Below are 21,090 nucleotides of genomic sequence, written 5' to 3'. Positions count from 1 at the left end.
AAAGGTTATTTGTCCAGCTATTTCCTCCAAACAGAACATGATCTTCTGAGGGACTTTCATCGCTTGGAAAACTGTCAGAAATTAATTATTTTGAAATTTGAAATATAGAATAGAATAGAAGCTCTCAGGTATTTCCATCTGTAGCACTATGGTTTAGCATTTCCTATATAATGCAGGGTAATCCTGAAATGCAGGAAGTCTAATGCAGGAATGTTCATATATAGAAAAGAGAAGTAATATTGTTCACTGTTTTTATTGTTCGGTTTTATTATTTTCAGTTTGCATACTTCTAGTTATTAGATTTTCAGCACAAAAATATTTAAGATTTATCTATATATTAAGGCATTTGTATTTACTTCATTAATTGCAATGTTAACTTTTAGGTTCTTGATAATTTCAGTGTTCTAGTTTCACTTGAAAATCCTGAATATTTAGTCCTAATCTTAATACTTGTGAGCACCTCCCATATATTTAATTGTCTACATTCAGGACAGTCTAATACCAGTACTCACAGGAGGCGAGAATTTCACACACAGTTGGTTTTTTTTTCTATTAGCACTAGATTTTTATTAGACTATATTTAAGTTAAGTTGCATTGAAATAGGATAACTATTTCTTCTCAGTTTTTTGTACTTTGAAATTAAAGGCATAGATGAGCCGAATGTTTTAAATCTTTTACTATTGGCTGCAATAATTACAATTACCTATTTCAATTTATGACGAGAACCTACAGAATTTTGCAAAGAGGAAAATGGCTTCCAAATTGCATAACAGTTTTGTTCTGTGTAGTTAGTATATGCATGCATGCACAAAATTTCTGTTTAGTTTAATATAAACACAGCTTACCTTCCTATGAAATTCAGTCAAGCTCAGTTGGTATGATCATAGGAACCATCCCTGAAACTGCAAGGAAAACAACAGGGTTTTTTTCCTTTCCAGGCCGTTCTTATGCTGCACAGCCATGCCTTTACTTGTTCTGTTTTTTTTCAAAGAGAAGAGCTGAAGTGGAAGTGGACCTCTTTCTAGACATATATACCCAGTAATTTCAGCACAGAGCTGACATCCTTTTAAAAACAAAATGCATATCCACAGAAATGGAATATAATTTTTATGCTGAGATAATTTTCACTGCTATAAACTCAAATGCTCAGTTAAGAAGCAGACATTGGGAGTACTGGGTGATTTGCCGTGCTACTGTCACCAAAATGTCAGCACTGTCAGGGTAGGTGATTTTCCAGGTGGGCTGTCCTCTCAATATGTTTCTTCTGTTGTTCTAAACTAAATTCTTGTTGTCATCCCACCAGTTGTCAGTTACAGGTCTGAATTTTCTCTGGAAACGTTGATCCTTTCTTTGAAGAATAGGCAGTTCTCAATCTCTGCCACTCTGTCTAAGTAGTCTCAAAGAAGCGCCCGGCACCATCCTCAAGGACCGAAAGCTGAAATCTAACTAGCTTGCTGAAAAGCATCTACAGTACTGTCATTTCCTCTGGGACAATGGCTTAGTGCTGGGTCAGTCTCCCCTTTGCTCTCCCCCTTCAGCAAAAGTTGGCAGCACCTGCACAGAGCCAGAAGGGAGAGGCCAAAAGGATCCACTGCAGGTACCTCACAACTTTTGCTGTGCCCACGCTGATGACCCTTTCTGTCTCCTGCGTGCAGTCACTTGTATGAGGAGCTGAGCAAAGGGGGAAAGCGTAACACTACTCAGACAAGGTGACAAACGTATGCACATCGCCAGCAGAAAAACTCTGTGTGTAATCTTCCAGGTCCTATGACTATACTCAAATAATCAACAAGACTACCCTTTGATTTACATTGTTTCTTAAGAAATGTTCAGTTCTCTTAAATGACTGAGGAATATGAACACCGTAAGTAGCAGTATTGTAATCTGTGCAGAGCAACCCTCACGAAAATCCTTCAGCTCAGGTCTAGAAAAATCACCTAAATGTACCAGAGGTTGTTTCAAACTTTCTGCAGTTAATCAGCCCTTTGGCTTCTTCATCTAATGTGCTAGCAAGGATATGTGATATTGCCAGTGGGGCAATGATGTTTGTAGTGATGATATTTGTCCAGGGGGATCTGGACAGACCCCAGCCGCTCACTCAATATAGCTTTCTCCGCTGCCACCAAGTACTAACAACCCTCATTCCCTGCTGACCTTGGCTGATTTCAAACTACTAATGTAACAGTGCATTTTACATGTGTTTAATAGTCTTATGCTTAGTTCGGCCTACAATACAGCAACTTCCTTAAATAAACCAATATCTGATTTGCTGGGTTTTAATAAATAACAGGTATAAATGGTTACTATAAATAATAACATTGATTATCCTGTGTAATCAAACTCTTCACCTGCTGTGAGACGCACCACATTTATGCAGATCAGCTGTAGGCTTTTCATCCATGAAATTATAGAATGTATAATGTGATGGGCCATGATATATTTAGTGTACTGTAATTGCTTATTTATAAAAGAGCTATCAACAGCCCACTTTAAATAAATTCAGAAATCACCGTAGGGCATTTCAAAATGAATATTTTATATGACATTTCTAAAAGATTATGAGCATTTCTTTGAACAGTAAAATTAATGGCTGTTTTGCTGTTTAAAGTCATCCTGTGTAGATTCAGGATAATGGCATATAAACTGTAATTACTGTATTTGTGTTTTAATTAGGAATATAATCATCCACCTCTCTCATGCTGCAGTTTTCTGAAATTAATATTGGGGGGGCAATTTAAAATGGTCTGTTTACTAATAGAATGGTTATCAGAAAATGAATGAATTAAGCAGTAAGATATATACTTGCAGCTCACTTCTAACAAGGGAAATTCTGTAGGGTCATCTTGCCTATTGCATTTTGAGACACACTGGTTGATCTTCACCCCTTCCTGTAAATAAGGTCTAATGACAACTGAAGGTGTCAGCTTTGCCTAGCTCCTTGCATACATTACCAGCCTGCAGCGCGTCTACCCAAAGATAACCAAGTGTCCTGGTTTCAGCTGAGATAGAGTTAATTTTCTTTATAGTGGCTGGTATGGGGCTATGTTTTGGATTTGTGCTGAAAACAGTGTTGATAATACAGAGATGTTTTAGTTGTTGCTGCACTAGTCGAGGACTTTTCAGCTTCCCATGCTCTGCCAGGTGCAGAAGAAGCTGGGAGGGGACACAGCCAGGATTGTTGATCCAAACTGACCAAAGGGCTATTCCATACCACATGACGTCATGCTCAGTATATAAAGCTGGGGAAGAAGAAGGAAGGGGGGACATTCTGAGTGATGGCGTTTGTCTTCCCAAGTAACCATTACACGTGATGGAGCCCTGCTTTCCTGGAGATGGCTGAACACCTGCCTGCCCATGGGAAGCAGTGAATGAATTCCTTGCTTTGCTTCGCTTGCGTGCGCGGCTTTTGCTTTCCCTATTAAACTGTTTTTATCTCAACCCTCGAGTTTTCTTACTTTTGCTCTTCTGATTCTCTCCCCCATCCCACCGGGGGGGAGTGAGCGAGCGGCTGCGTGGTGCTTAGCTGCCGGCTGGGGCTAAACACGACACCAAGTTTTGTCCTGTAGGCAGAGATGCTACTCTTGGAAGAGGAAGGGACGAATGGGGAAAAAACAGATGCTCTAACAGAGAAATCTAAAACTTGCAAAACCCTTACTGATGTGAAGGCCAGTTAGGCTTCTATTCACTTTGACAAAGTGAGAGATTAATAGATAGATGGAAAAGCAATTTCATACTTTTAGTGACTGTCAACACCTATTCCATATCTTCCAGAGTACTGCTGTTAATAAACATGTTGATCCATGGAACACTATATCAAAATCACCCTTCAGGGCCATCATTTTGTTTTTACCTGCCCCTGTGTTTATGTGATTTACAAATAAAGCTTGAAGGAAAGAAATGCCCAGAGCCTACAGCTGCTGTGCTTTCTTTACCTGCAACAGAAAATTAAACTGATTATGTGTTCAGGTAATGTGTCTTCAGCTGGATCTTAGTGTAATACAAAAGTTTATATTTATGAAACTAGCCTTGATATTTCATAATAAAGAATTCCAAGTTTGGAAAATTAATGAAACTTGATTTCTCATGACTTTCATGGCTTGATCTTCTAGTAGCTAATTGGTGCTCCAATAAGATTTTCCACAGATGGGGTATTTATTGAGTTTCTTGCAGTTGTGGATTCTCTGGTATCTAAGACAGGATTAGTTCATGTGGCAGCATTTCCCTTAGAAGGGACATCAGTAGGGCCTCTCATGTCTACTAAGTCACAGATTTCAATGAAAGTGAGAGATATCACTGACAGTAAGATCCTACAGCCCATCTGTCAAATTTGGTTGAAACTGGCAGATTTGGCTGAAACTGCAGATACAAAAGTTTCTAGGGGCAGAAAGAGACAGATAGGAATCACGAAAAAAAAACCTTATTTTCTTCAGCTAAAATAAAGTTTGCCATTAAATGTTGGCATTCTGTTTCCCTACGCAGCCTGAACCAATTTGTAGAAAGCAGGGGAGGAATGGTAAATTATCAGAAACTTTTCAAACAAGGTCCAATTGAGGTTTGGCTCAAGAGCCGAGTAGAAGCATAAAGTGATTTTTATTTTACCAAAACTGGCTCATGTGTCCAGCCTATTTTTATTCAAGTGACCTTTTCAGATGTTTTTCCTGCCTGTGTTTACATGCTGTCTGTGAGATTTCATTAATGCATGTGAAATGTATTTGTCTCCCTTCTAATGTTAAATGGAATCATACCCTTACACTACAGGCAAGGAACAACTGCTGAGATGTACAGGTGCCAGAAGGAAAACTCTTTATTGGTGTGTCTTGAACCAATTTCCCATTGTTTCTGGCTTTACAGTGCAGGGAAATCTGCAGTCATTAGACCATCATGAATGATGTATATTTTCACAGTGAACTGGATCAAAGCTGTTTTGCACAGATGTTTCTGTAATTGTGATGCATTGGGGAAATCTACTCTTCAGTGTCCCACAAATACATATTTCCACCTGTACAGTGGTCTAGTAGGGAAGTTGGACCTATAGCATAAAACATGTAGTTAAGATGGCTGGCACAAAACGAACTAAAGATAATTTCTTGGAATTGTCGGTGTATGTATTTCTGTAACCATATTCCTTTGTTTCTGCAACTGGATTTCCAGCTTTTCTTCCAGGGAGAAAGAAAAACAATTGGCAGGCTAATGGAAAGTTTTAATTTAGTTATGTAAAAGAAAAGGGGAAACGCATGCATGTTAACCCATTATTTTATGGGTTTATTTATTTATTATTTATTTTATATTGAGAATAGGAAGTCAGCATAAACCTCAGTATGGACAACACCCTCATCCTGATGCACATATCCTAAGTTTGTTAAAAAGCCTTAGGTCAAATATGTGTGTGGCATAAGGAGTGTCTGCATGAATGAGATGAGGTGCCTTTGTAAAAGGCACCTGAAATACTTCTGTGAGGACAGTGCTTTTAGTCCTGGTTGGCAACATTCACTCCGAGTCTCTGATTCCTCACAGAATAATCACCTACCAGAACTTGTCTTAGTCATGACAAAAAACTAGTCAGTTCTTTTGCTTCAAAGCATTTTTTCCAGTTCAAAATATGTGCACCTTTGAACAGTAAAGCAAGGAGAGATCAGCAACCACAGTACTAAACAAGAGATATTTTTAAGTGGGCTGAAGAAAATAATGTGGGAGAGTCAGGATTTACCCCCGTTTTTTGATCAACCAGAAACACACTGTTCTTGCAGTTCTAATTGCAATCGACTTGAGGGTTTGGTTTTGGTCTTAAACACAAAGTAGAAAGGCACAAAATAGTAAAACCACACTTCCAGTGCACACTAAACCATGTTGTTGCAGGGGCAAGCTGCAAAGGGAAGTTGGAAAAGGCACAGAGCTAGTGTTATCCTGGCAACCTTCAGAGCAGTGATACCTTACATCTGAAAGTATTCACCCTTCCCCTGGCAACTAAAATACAGGGAAGCCACACTAAGATTATAAAAATTAGGCTTTTTAGCATATCCATAATTGATAAAATAATTGTTGATTGGTTTTGGTGTTTTTTAACTGTCTGCTCTTTCCTTTTTAACTGGATTATCCTAATATCACTCTGACAGCCCCAGTGTCTTAATGTTGTAAATCTTATTAACCTCTCTGAATCAATACTCAAAGGCTAAATTTTTATCATAGGTCCATTGTAAATGTTAGGATCTCTGATTCTCCCAATTGAATCTGTTTTACACTAGTGTCACTCCACTGACTCCGAAGGAACGACTTATGATTTACAGTGGTGTAGGTGCTGAAAAAAAAATCATGGCTTAATAAAGTGGTGAGCTCTACGTAAAGGTTAAATGGAATATGGGGAAATTTATAGTCTAAGAGACCATGGAAACAACCGACTGATGGAGAAGTAAAAAGAGGAAAAGTTAATAAATATATAACAGTGAGAAGGACAGCATAAAGAGAGGAGGAAAAAGAGAAGGAAAGGAAACAGAAACGTTGTTTTGTAATTGTTTTAAAAGGATGATAAAGTGCAGGAGGTGAGAAGAAGAATTTGGTTTTAGGACCTGTCTATTCATTACTGCCATCTTGGGGATTACTTTTATTCTGCTTTTATAGTCCTTGTAAATCAGCACTAACATTGCTCAGGCACTGCTATGCTGGCTGCCAAGAAGACGTACAATCAACAGCTCCCAAGTTAAAGTCCTGAGCAGCAGACAGAGGTATTTTTCTGGGGTAGATTATCCAGGCAGTCCCTGCCACCCCACAACTGCCCTTGGCTGGCATTGCCCGAGTGACTGTCCACTCTCCACTGTGGTGAAAAGGGGTATGTTGCGGCACAGCTCCTCTCCATCAATGGCACAGCTGAATCCTCACCTCTTAAGCTGCCACTAATCAAGGTCATCCTTCCCAGGATGCAGCCGAACCATCTACCTTGTACTTCAGTAAGGCTTTCGACGCTGTCTCCTGTAAGATCTTCATAGAGAAGCTGTATGGGCTGGAGGAGACAGGTGGATTGAAAACTGGCTGCATGGCTGAGCCCAGAGGGTGGTGATCAGTGGCATGAAGTCTAGTTGGAGGCCAGTGACTAGTGGTGTACCCCAGGGGTCAATACTGGGTCCAATCCTGTTTTACACCTTCATTAATAATCTGGATGATGGGACAGAGAGTGCCTTCAGCAAGTTTGCTGATTACACAAAACTGTGAGGAGTGGCTGATACACCAGAGGGTCGTGCTGCCATCCAGAGGGACCTTGACAAGCTGGAGAAAAGGGAGGACAGGAGTCTCATGAAGTTCAACAAGGCGAAGTGCAAAGTCTGCACCTGGGGAAGAACAATCTCATGCATCAGTACATGCTGGGGGCCGACCAGCTGGAAAGCAGCTTGGCTGAAAAGGACCTGGGGGTCCTGGTGGAAACCAAGTTGAACATGAGCCAGCAGTGCGCCCCGGCTGCAAAGAAGGCTAATGGTATCCTGGGCTGCCTTAGGAGGAGTGCTGCCAGCCAGTTGAGGGAGGTGATCCTTTCCTCTAATCAGCACTGGTAAGGCCACATCTGGAGTACTGTGTTCAGTTCTGGGCTCCTCAGAGCAAGAGGGACATAGACATACCGGGGAAAGTCCAGCAAAGGGCCACAGAGACGATTAAGGGACTGTAGGTTCTGCTACAGGGAGAGGCTGAGAGAGCTGGGACTGTTCAGCCCAGAGAAGAGAAAGCTCAGGAAGGATCTCATCAATATATAAGTATCTGAAGGGAGGGTGTAACGAAGATGGAGACAGGCTCTTTTCAGTGGTGCCCAGTGACAGGACCCTAGGCGATGGGCACAAACTGAAAGACAGGAGGTCCTCTCAGAACATCAGGAAGCACTTTTTTACTGTGAGGGTGACTGAGCACTGGCACAGGTTGCCCAGAGAGATTGTGGAGTCTCCCTCCTTGGGGATATTCAAAAGCCATCCAGACATAGTCCTGAGCAATCAGCTCTAGGTGACCCTACTTGAGCAGGGAGGTTGGACCAGATGACTTTCAGAGATCCCTTCCAGCCTCAACCATTCTTTGATTCTGTGATTCTGTGATCCCAGAGGCAACCTCAGTAGTGCCTCACTAAAATATTTTTGCAACTTGGAAGGGAAACATATGCACTAAGTTCACACATTTAAAAAATATTCCTTGAAAGACCCTATCTTTTGGCCTTGATTTCCTAGTCACCCATCTCAGAAAGGATTAATGTAACATTTGCTATGAAATATATACATTTTTTTTCTTTAAAAAATATTCATTTGCCAAGTAATATGGCATTACTAGGTCTGAGAAAATAAATTAATCTATCCCATACTTACTGTCCCCTCTGTAAAATTCTCCTTTCTGCCAAGGAAATTTAACTCTGTGCTGGAAAAAGCACAAAAGCCATGTACCATTTTTTTCTACTCACTTCTAATTTCAAGATTGTAAATTAGTTATAATGGTCCACCTCTCTTTGCATAGTCCTCTGCCATACATCACCCTATATGCATGTCTCTGCTGTTTGAAGCTGATCAGACACAGGAAGTATAAGCAATCTCCTTTTTATTGTATTGACAGAAAATCAGTTTGTTGTTGCCAACTTTACCAACATCTTTGTAACTCTCAGAATGCTTAAAAACTTAAGAAGTGCCTCTGTCACAAACATTAATGTACTCAGTTAATTATGTCACATACATTACAAAGCAGTAATTTTGCTTTTTGGCAATGGTATAATGATTTGAAAATCAAAAAGGGAAATCAAACAAATGGTTTGTGAAAATGATAATGAATAAAATCAACTGAATACTGTGAGCAGCATTTTTTGAGTGCTGTAAGTCTTTTCCCACCCTCTTTTTCTTCTTCATATACATGCAACAAATTTGTAAGGAAAGCAGGCAGTATTCTTAGACTGTTAAAGACACCATCAATCATTGTCTTGCTTGGTAATGCTTCAATTACTCTGGAAAAATACTGTCATTTTCATGGCTACAACCTGATGCATGGAAAATCCCACCCACTCCCTCTCCAAACAGTAATGTTTGCATATAAGAAATGTAGGCAGTTTTGGCAGGATGATGAACCATTAATAAACCTTTCTCTGTGCCTTCCAAGTATTTGGAAAGTGTACTGCATGACAGTCAAGATCTTTGTAGGATTAGCTTAATGTTTTGTCACTTTATACTTTTCTGCATTGCTTTTTCTCTTACAGCTTTTGTACATTGCATTACCATACTTGACACTACAGTAAGTACCCTTGTAACTTTTCCACTATAAGTTGCATAAGGCATGAGTAGCAGAGCCATTTGGTAAGACATGGGACTGATACTGGTCATCAGCCTATGTGCAAATTATTTCCAGTACGTTACTGTCAAGGATTGTCAGAACCCGCACTACTGAGGGTTTCATGTAACACGAAGTCACTTCCATACACAAGAGGAGAAAAGAAAGCATTTTGATGTAAAGGAAAAAACCAACATATTTATTCCAAAGAAAAATGGAGCCAACAGATTGTCCAATCTTTTAAGTATAACAAAAAACATAGAATGGAGAAGTGAAAAGGGAAGGCAAATGGCTTGAGGGGAAAAGGGAAGGGAGAAGGAGTAGGGGAAGAGGAAAGGAGATGGAGAGGGAGAGTGAGAGGAAGGAGAAAAAGCAAGGCTAAAGTTTAACAATAGGTAACAACTTGGTGACAAATGTTAGTAGACCACAGTCAGTTGTGGATAATATAAAGCTATGTTCTGTATGTTCCGTCTTTAAATGTTCTTTTTGACAGGCTGTGCAGTTTCATGGTTTTATCTTCCTTCTGTATGTTCAGTACTTCCCTGTATTAAATCTTGCTTTTAGGCAGGTCTTAAGCCCTTTGCAGCAATAACCATTGCATATTAGCGCAGTATGTAATTGAATGAAGTCTTCATTCTCAGTGAGAACCTTAGATGCCACTTTCCTTCAATAAATAGTCATGAAGTGTATTTACACTAGTGAGTTCCTGCACCATTTCACCAGGTTGACCATTTCGTGTAAGATATTTCTTCCTTATCTGTCCATGTGTTTATTACTGCAATTGTCAGTTCTTCGACCATTTCTTTGCTCATTCTAGATACATATGTGCCAGAATGCTACTTGCATTCCTAAGCTGAAATTCACAACTTTGGTGTTTTGGTTTTTTCCAATAGAGAAGAAATTCTCTTTGCTGTCAAGTGTCCAAACTGGCCTATTCATCTGATATTTTCAGATGTTAGTCTGAATCTTCAGTGTCTTTCTGTGCCCCCATGTGACCCTGGAACAGACAAATTGCTATATTGCTTCTTGCCACGACTAACAAACACCATGTTTTCTATCAGCAGGTCTAAACAGTTAACTTACTGCAGCCCCTCTTCCTACAGTGTCCTGGAACTATAGACTCTCTTCTCCCACGTTTCCACAGCAAGTACAGAGTAGCCCTCTACAACAGCATAACTCCATGTAGCACAATTATTTTAACTGTGCTACTTTGTAGGCTTTGCATGCAGCAAAAGGGAACAGTGGGAAGTGTATCACATATAGGCCAGTTAAAAGTAGTATGTTAAGAACCATACTCTCCAATTATCAGAGAATAAATAATAAGCACAAAAGTCAAATATTCAGACATTATGATGTAATTACTTCAAATATATTTTAGAATTTTACTGGGAAGAATTGCTAAAATCAATTGCAAAATCTCTCTCATTTTCTCCCTTTGCTCTCTTTATCTCCTTGGAACATGCTTACCTCTATTCTGCCACATTCACACAGTCTGCATCTGTTTTATACCTCCCATTTGAATTCAGGAATAATAACCACTTTGATTACTTTATGCATGTTGTTGTTCATCTCCACTGGACTTAAAAAAAATAAAAAAGAAGACAGAGCATACTTGTTGCTACCTGGAAAGCATGAGACTTCATCCTTGTGATTATTTGAACAGCCACCTTAGAGTCACATTGTAACCATCTCAACAAAAGCAATAGAAGAGATTATTACTATAGATGTGATAGACTACTTCATATAAGAATATTTCTCAGTTAATTTTACATAGAGATTATATGTATATTTATATGCATAATTCAGTACTACACCTTTTCTATTTAAAGCACTGTATCACATGCAAATATCATCATGGAAAACAAAAACATGCATCCAATTATTGATAGAAGCAATCCATCAATACATATGGTTTATATGCTACTGAATGCTGTGTAAGTCGTCTTTGACTCATCTGTATCTAAATCAGCCTAAGCAATTTAGTAAATCTAAATAGCCTAGGTAAATCTAAATTCAAATTCAATTTATAAGTAAGTGAGCTTTTTGACTGACTTACATATTCTCACTTGACCAGATTCTTCACACAACGCATCAGCTCATTGCTTCCTGCATATTCTCTGTTGAAAACAACAGGAATATTCAGAGAGGAGAGTTTTATTCTTTATTTGCAAGGCTGGCCAACTGTCACCCCACGGAAGAACTGTTTTGTGTCCTGTACTGGTGTGAGCTGAGTTTTATAACTCCATTAATTCTAGGAAGTATCTCCAGTCCAATACATGATACTTATTCATTACCAATACTGCCAGATGAGCATTACCATTACTGCTTTACCTTTCCAGTTTTTTCTCCACCAGTAAGACCACTCGTCTACCCATGAGGTTCTTCCAGGTTTCTAGAGCTTTAGCTATAACAAGGACATTAACAAAACAGGCAAACAGGGAGCACATAAGTATTTATGATTTTTTTTCTTCTGGAGATGCACATACTGTACAAGACTAAAAAGAGCACAGTTAAGCAACTTGACAGATTGTTCATTTCTGCTGATTTATAGTAAGATGAGGCAGTGATGGTGCCAATATGCTGTCATTTTGTTTAAATGCAAGATGGAAATAGAGGGAATTTGTTTCAGTATTTAAATCATTGCAAATCGAGTTAGCCTATGTAAAGGCATTTTACAGAAAAGGTTTCATGGTTGTTATTGCCATTTGGGCATGACAAAACAGTGTAATGATTTCACGTTCAAGTTTTTATAGGCTCCCCTTAGGGTGTTAGACAATATATTTAAAAGTCACAGCTAGTCTCGCTGACAAAACTCGCATGGCTCCTTATCCCAATTTGCATCTCCCACACTGCAGAGGGAGTGACAGGAGTGGAAGCTAGAAGTTAAGTTGCAGTTATTCATTGCACTCTAATAACAATTCAGTTAATTAAATATTTACTAAACATTCTGGTCCCAAATCCCTTTTATACACAAGCTCTAGCAGGGACAGGCAGCTCCAAGGAGCTGACTACAGCTCATCAATTCAAACTGTTTTAGCCCAAGCACTCAGTCCCTGAAATCACTGGCAAACCTGTGTGCTGGGATTACTTTCTACTCACCTCAACATGTCCAACTCCTAAAATCCACACTGCGCCCTGGTGTGCTGAAATGGAGCAGACACCTTCAACAGCTCTACCCTCCCCCTCTCTGCGCGGTCTGTGTAAGTAAGGTTCTGAATATATACATATGCCAGTTAGAGGTGTCTAGGTTTATATGTTAGAAGTTCAGTAGTATGCAATGTGGTGTGAAAATAATGGCTGCATTAGTCACGCACAAGGAGTCACAAATGAGTTACGCAGGACCTCTAACCCAACACAAGGCTTATTAACTTGGGTAGAGTACCATGCTTATGCTGCTGTCCTGCCTGTAGCATTGGGACTAGCCTGACGTCTCGTAGCGCTGCTAGCAGTCAGCTAGTTCAGTCATGTGGCACAGACATGCAGGTAGTGTCGAAACTCTCTTGTAAAGAAACTGCAGATAATGTTTTACACACAAAAGACAAACACCAAATTTTACATCCAAACACACACACCCTCCCTTCAGCTTGGCCAGACGTGTCCTCTTACAGTGGCATGTGACTACCCTTTGGAAAGGGGAATGAACTGAGAACGTCCAATGTTAAGCATGTAAGTTACAAGAGATTGTAATAAATGGCCACGCATTTTAGTTGAGTTTTAGCCATATATCACACAGGCTGTTCATGGGAGAAAATCTCACACTTATTTTCCAGTGAAATACAATGACTGGAACAGATAAAAGAATAGCCCAAATAGCAGCTCTTTGATGGTGACCAGAGATTTCGGCTATTAAAGGTATGAATGATGCCTAATAAATTACACTTACTGCATAGCCCACAAGCTTACCAGACAAGGATAGTAATTACCTATGAGTGCATAAATGATAGTTACAAACAATAAATGTAACTGAAAACACATAATTTCCATAACATTTCTTTCTCACACCCTTTTTAAGACATTATTTCAATCTTTGCCTGTGTTTGAATATTTCCACTGTTCCCATAATAAACTGAGGGGAATATACTCTCTTCCAATTCTAAGCGAAATTTTGGTAATAAAAAATTAACAACAAAACAGATCTCCATCATTCCCTCATTTTTTTACTCTCCTGAAATAGGTTGCTTTAAAAATTTTAGTTTTAATCGAAGCAGGATTGTAGGAATACTATTAAGAATGAAAATTTTAAAATGCTGGGAACCCCCACCACTTTTGCAGGAGCAAATAAAATGTTGTGTACTAGTTTTACATCCCCACTGGGCAGGCTGTACTAGTGGCTAGGTAGCAGCCAACAATATGATGGTCAGTGTGACCTGTGGAATTAAGTGGGACTTAGTCCAATGCCTAGTGGAAAAGCACTTTCTTCCAAATCTTATCATTATTATTACCAGAGATGGACACTGTTTCTGGTATTGTGAGAAGAAATGTCCAAGCTCTAAGCAGGAACAGACAATGTGCTGCCACTTGAGAGAGTGTTCAACATCATCTTTGGCTTGCTGGCGGGGAGGAGCAGCGAAGAACATAAAATAGTTGCCTTTTCTGCAAAGAAATAGGACACCGAAGTCCTTGGGTTCAGCCAGCTCACCATTGTTACAGGAAAAAAAAAACGGTTTTCAAGAAATTGCATCTAAGTCAAAGCCTTTCAAGCATCCGCTATTGAATTCTAGATATGTATACAATACAGAAGCATACTGTGCGTTAAAATGCACAGTTTGCATTTTAATACAAAATATGCACAGTAGTGCATGTAAAACACACACATTCAAACTGTAACTTTCTCCAGATTTAAAACCACTTCTCCTCTTAGTTCATTCTTGTACCATACTGTTCACTCAAACCTCCTACCTGCAGCAGCATATAAAGTGGTTGGGGACAGAAAATGTGGAAATCACTGACCATAAACTCTGATAAGCCAAAACCAAGGAAGGCACACAGAAAACCAAGCACCCACCATTAACAGCAATTGTCCTCCATTTTCATCTCAAGATGGCTGTATTTTACAGTAGAAAGAAAGAAAATGTGTTTGAGGTAGCTGTAACTACATAAGTTAGGACTTTGAAGATAAAACACCTTTAATACTACCTAAGAATTGGCTAGCTGAAAATCCTCTGTTCACTGACACATCACACACCCATCTGTGACCATTTCTGAGGTGTACAGCCCCTCCTAGGCTAGGTGAAAATGATTCTTTTCTTTGTTTGTTTAAGGTCATAACACAGGCTAGAGCTTTTTGAAGTAATTCAACCTGCAAATGACTTAGACTTCAATAATGTTAAAAGGGAAAGGTCACAGCTTTCTTACCAGGGAAAACTTGTCAGAATTATTGAAGAACACTTCTGCCCAGTCAGCACATCTGGACACAGTAAGATTCCCAGACTACCAACAAAGTTAATAAATGGTATGCCTTCTTATTGAATTACAGTTGTATCCCATTATCATCCAAGCTAGGTCTCAGAATGTGTGTTTCTTAATCCACAGCCTCTTTGTGTAAGTCTGCACTGTTCAGAGACAAACAAAAGAAGTCAGATGAGATGGAAATACAGGAATGCAAGTGCCATGAAATATTCCAAAAATACTAAGTCTGCTATTCCTATGCATCTCAGCTTCTGGTTGATTGAGAATGGTCCCCTGTGTTGATAGCCAAATGTAGTTACAGCATCATCTGTCTTCAAACAGAACAGTAGAACCGACCTTGAAGTTTGGCCACACAGCACACAGTTCTTGCTTACATAGAACAGTCTCCTCAAACGTGTCACAAGCCCACACTCATGGTACATGTCATGTAGACTGCTCTCAACTGAAAATCAAATGAGCAGCAAATACACACTCCATCTGGCGCAGTCAGTGTTGGCTGCTGTACATCAGCCAGAGGAGACTTTTCAAACTGCGGGCCTCTGCCTCACTCTCTTACCTTGCACTGCTCACCCACCTGTCAGTGGGGGCTGTGCCTTTAAACACCTTTAATCATTTCTGGCTGGCAGCATTAAAGAAAAGGCTCAGCTGTTTTGCTGTGATCTTGTCAACAATGCTATAGGAATAAGAATTCTGAACTGGGTGCAAACTAATGATTAACCAAGGAAGGGTCAGGAAGGGTCATCCTTTTATGGATGTTATGATGGACATGAAGAGACTCTTCCTTCTGTGCTCTAGACCAACTACAAAATTCATCTACTGCTTTACCTGACTTCAAATGAAAATGCTATTCTTTGACTTTGAGTCATCTCCTCTTCTAAGTCCTCTGAACATATTGGTGGCTTGAAAGTGAAGCTGAAGAAAATGGTCCAGGATAAATGTTGAAGTGAGAATACCTTGTAAAATCATAGAAATTCAGTTAAGTATTGGCATATTGGTATGACAGTATTTTTCCACGTAGCTCACAGTTTGCCAATGGCTTCTCTACATAACTTTGAAATACTGGTCTTTTAACATGGCAGCTGTAAATAACTACAGCATACTACAGGGAGACTTTATACCTTAAATACATTGCCAAATATTTATATGTTCAATAAACAATGGAGAAGTCTCACTACTGCCTGATGATTCCTTTTTTAAATGCATTCCTTAGTAAACCACATTTACAAAAATATGATTTCTTAAAGACAGTTCAGTGGAAAATGCAGCTTATATAATAAGAACATTAAATAGTAAAAAATGAGTCATTTAAAATAATCCATTGTGTTATGAAATATGATTTGCTTTAGTATGCAAAAGTCATATTCATTGAATGGAGTTTTAAATAGGCTACATTCTATTGTATTTTACCTTCAGGGACTCTGGGAGTTTATTCTTTCTAATGAGCTGTGTACTATTAACTTAGAAGCTTCATTTTTATTATTATGTATAAGGGTTTTTTTTTCTACTTTAGCAAATGCCTTTTTTAAACAAATTCATTCTTTTCCTAGGCATTTTGTTAACTGCATGGGATAATATCTGAAATGCTTACAGTGTTTCTAACAGTTTGAAAAAGATATATAATGTTTTCAAGCAGACTATTTACATTATTGATATCCTCCACAAGGACAGGATTGTCCCTTCTGGGTCCATTTTTTGTGGTTTTTTTTGTATTTATTTGAGTTTATTTAGTGACACTAAAGAAAAAGAAAATCCTGTTAACAATAATGAATCTTTGTTTAGGCAGGTTTGAATGGAAAAAAGGGGGGGGGGAGGAATTCATCTTGGGTATCTTTTCCTCTAATGAAAAGTATTTTCAAAAGGTAGAATGCTGTCATTTAACCTTTGCAAGCCACTCACAGAATGAAACTAAGGTACCTCAAACCACTTTTCTATACTAAACTTATTTAGGATTTCATGGATGGAAAAAGGTCTGGTAAACTTCGGTAGCCTTTAGTTCCCATCTTATATATACAGAACTATGTGTGGCAATATTTGTCAGGATGCAAGATTAAGGTGTTCTGAAAGACAGAGCTTAGATTTATTTGGAGCCACCTTCAAGGTTATCTTGTAATGGCAAAGTCCATCACAGTTTGGATATATACAGTTCAGATATACACAGTATATACATAGTTAAGATACATACAAGTATCAAATCCTCTTCCACCACACAAAACCCTCAGATCATTATCTTTTGCTTACTCTTTGCTATAAAGTTCACCACAGACATGAATTACATCACGACATTTTTGTCTCTTCTGCCACAAAAACTAGGAGGCATCAAATAAATGCCTCCCTGCAGTCAGCAGTCTCAGACAAACAGGAGGCACCATTTTGTCCCATAGCACATACTGAAGCCTTGGACCTGCTTGCAACATTGTGGATTCAAACATTTACATGGATTTGGAAATCATCTGGGGAATTAATAGAAGAATACTCAGTCTGGGACTACTAAATACAAAACCATCACCTTTGCTTAAAAATTTCCTGGGCCAGATGGCCTGAGGCTAGGAGAACATACAGCAGAAGGATCAGTCTCTGCTTACCCTGAGTTTACACTGAGGCTGTTGTTCTGGATGGGCTTTTATTCAGACTCAGTATTCACAGTATCTCTGTTCTCACATTATGGTTACTAAAAAAAAAAAAAAAGAAAAAAAGAAAAAAAAGAAAAGCATGAAATTCTGACTGACACTAATGCTTCACTGTTTGAAACTAATGAAGAGCAAATGCACAGCATTTTGGATCCTCTCAAACGTTATTGTTAAATCAGAAATTAGGAACAGACTCTAATCTGTGGAAGTGTGAATTCCTCAGTACTCCCGCTAAATGCTCATTGCTCTCTCCTGCTGTGTGCAGTGCCCTAAAACTGGGCGTGCACAGACTGCTCTCAGGCTGGGGCTCCTCCCCAGCTATGCAGGAGAGAAGGAAGGACGGAAAAGTCCTTCAAATGTGGATAGTAGAAGACAAGAGAGTCCTTCCCGCTGCCCTCTCTTGCTCACGTCCTATGGAAAGAAGTGAGAGCAGTGCCACACAGGGATCCCCCTTAGTCCAGCAGGCTGGGCAGAAGCTCTGCCCTGAAGAAATGGGCCAGGGAGGTGGAACGGGGAGGCGGTTGGCTGGATGCAGCAGTGCAGAAGCGGAGTGACAAACAGCCAGGAAGTACAGACCATAACAAAATTTTGGGGAAGGAGAGCACCTTCCTGCTTCGCTTGTGGTGGGAGAGCAGAGAGTGGCTTCCTGGGACTGCTTCTGGAAATCTGGAGAGGAGACACAGGATCTCATCTGCTCCTGTAGAATACTGTTCCCACCCATCCCTGCTGACATGCAAGTATACCTTTCTTGAAAAGGAGCATTTAAAGCTGTTGAGCCGTGGTTTCTCCCACATAAGAGACATCATTTTTGAGGCAGCCATAGCATAGGGCTACAAGCTAAAGAGTGATTTGCTGTGCAAGTTTTTGTCTATACACAGATCCATGTGATGTCCTTTACGACTGAAGGCAGTTCTTCTTACTGTTGTAGAGGCTTCCTTTTTCCCCCACAGCCCCACCACAGCTACTGCCTCTTACAGTTCCTGTTGGGACTGTTTGACTTCCATCTTTTTCAGAATTATTTGGCAGCTATTTGTAAACACTTTTGAGAAAACCCAAACCTTTATGAACATCACCCTGTTCTCATTTTGCAAATTCAGCTAATTTGATCCACCTGAGGTGAGTTCAAAACAAATTGTAAAGCCAAAAATAATAAATAAAAACAAATAACTCTTCTTTTCTTTCTTCTTTTCTTTCTTCTTTTCTTTCTTCTTTTCTTTCCTCTTTTCTTCCTTGTTTTCTTTTCTTCTTTTCTTTTCTTCTTTTCTTTTCTTCTTTTCTTTTCTTCTTTTCTTTCTTCTTTTCTTTCTTCTTTTCTTTCATAAGCCATTGTTTTCCCAATGCAATGAGAAGCAATAGGTTATAAAATGCAAACTCTCATTCCCAAACCCATAAGATAATCATGTACCTTCTGCTGTTGCTGCTGTTCCTGCTGCCAGCACTGTCAGCAGCTCCAGTGCTTCTATAGCAACAACTACTTCCAACTGTGCAATACTTGCAAGTAATTTAGGTGTATAAGACAACAACATTTTAGTGAGAACTGCATGTTATACACTTGAAACATAGCATTTGTCAATAAACCCTGAGCCCGCCTCTAATTATAATTCCTCTGGATCTTTCCCAGCCCCCTCACCACGCTTTCCTGGGCAATATCAGTTTGCAAGGAAATTTTAGGAGCAAAAAAACCCCCACCCTAACACCAAACATGAACAAAACAAAATACGCAGAAATTTAGCAGGCAAAAAAGCATCCCAGGCAGTTACTGACAGGCAAGCATAGGTATCAAGGTAGGGTGACCGTTTTAAGCAAAAACAAAGCAGCTGGAGGATTTCTCCTTTGTTCAGGAATCTGCTCTTTGCCTCGGATTATGCAGGGGGCACGTTTCACCTCTTCAGAGTCCTCAAGCTGCCAGAGCAGTAATCTAAATCCAAAAAATCTCTTGGCCAATCCAGGATGGTTGGTTACTGTCTGCCATGCAGAAAGAAGTATAGGCAGGTACAGATAGAGACATATTCAAACCGACCATTTCCCACTGCTAAAGATTACCTCAAATCATGAGAGAAACATGGGGCATAATGGGATAATGTGGGTTCATTATGCCTTTGGACATGATAATGTGATCCATTTATTTGCTCACTTCAGTGCCTGGGTTTTCCACCAGTGTAACACATTAAGATTTGATGAAAAGAGTGTATGTTATAGGAGCATAAAGCTGAATCAAACAGTAATATTTACTGGACTTGGAACACATCACACACACAAACACTTGAGTCTGCTTGTTTAGCAAGGCTCTGTAAACTCCTGTAAATTGTAGCTTCCTCTACAAAGATCAATAAATGTGAAGATTTCACACAGCACTTCCAGAGGTACCAGCTGCTGTGGTATTCAGTGGGGTTGTCACCTAATGCTGTCACCTGAAGTCTGGACTTAGCAGGAAGTTCTGCTCACAAGGAGGTGATTTGAAGCAACAAGTACAGTAAATTACTGAAATACAGTTCAGAGCATAAAAAGGTCCCAGTTCCTGATGTCCTCAGATTTGTTTTTTGCTTTTGTTTACCCTCTTACTGTATGTAATCACTACCAGCAGAGCTCGTACACTTGTATACATTTACCGGCCCAGCACCGTATTCACTCTCTAAGTTTTGCTTATGTCCCTGGATTCCTAGCCACACTAGGATAAAATTAATACAGAAGTGCATGCAACAGAAAATCCTCCTAAATGAAAAATCCAATTCTTCTGTTTCTTTATAGCTCTTCCAACAAGGCTGAAAAATCGGAGAAATATTTTAAACCATATCAAAGTGGCACCTTCATGTTTATTTACCTTTTGCCAAATTTCAAACCACTTCTCAATGTAGCAGCTTATAAAAAGACACATATCTGCTTTTTCTGACAAAGAGGCAATGTCAGACTCAAACCTTTCACCCCTCGCCTACAGTAAGGAAAAGGGCCAAATTTCGTCTCTGGCCAATAGAGGGCAGCTCGCTTCCTTCCGAAAACGGACCCGTTCAGCGGTTGCGGACCCATTTGGCGAGGCACCTGCGGGAACTCCTTTTATCACCAGTTTAGATTTCCCCATCCCCACTCGTTCTCCTGAATCAGTTTGCAAGAGAATAAGACACAGCCTACCCACCACAGCCTAGACCATATGCCTAACAAGAAGCAAAGATGCAGCCCCATGGCTGGAAGATTACAAAAGCACAGACTGGCTCAGTAAGCAAAAGCCAGAGACCTGGCTGTCAAGAGTTTGTAAGAGGTCTGTGTTGCAGTATGTGGAGTTTCTTGCTGTGAGCAATCCCCTGCTTAGCCCAGGAAAATAGTGGGTAAAATCATAAACTTCCTGTATAACCTGAATCAAATTCAAAAGCGAATGAAACATATCTCTGCCTCAGCGGGACTGTGGGGACAAAACTTGAAGATTCTTAAATTCTCATCTGCAACCTACAAATCCTATTGGCAAGTTGTGCACAGCATCCAGGCAAGGTCAGGGAAACAGAGCTGATTAACCCAGATATTAAGCAAGATAGGGCTTTAACTGAGGCTGACAGTTGATAGAAGGTATAAATCCTGTGGACAACTGACAACAGATGCAAGAAAGGATAACGAAAACTGTCTTCCACCATCAGTCTTTTGGGAAAATCTAATGACGAGGATTGTTAACTGGACTTCTCTGTCCTGGCACTGTTAACCCTTTTTGGCCCAGGCTCCTCTGGAGGGTGATTAAACACTGTAGATCCCACCTTTTGTTGGAGACCCTTGTCACTGTGCGTGAAGAGACCACAG

Source organism: Mycteria americana, chromosome 3 (assembly GCF_035582795.1).
Source record: "Mycteria americana isolate JAX WOST 10 ecotype Jacksonville Zoo and Gardens chromosome 3, USCA_MyAme_1.0, whole genome shotgun sequence".
NCBI classification, from domain to species: Eukaryota; Metazoa; Chordata; class Aves; order Ciconiiformes; family Ciconiidae; genus Mycteria; species Mycteria americana.
Note: the sequence above shows the minus strand (reverse complement) of the source record.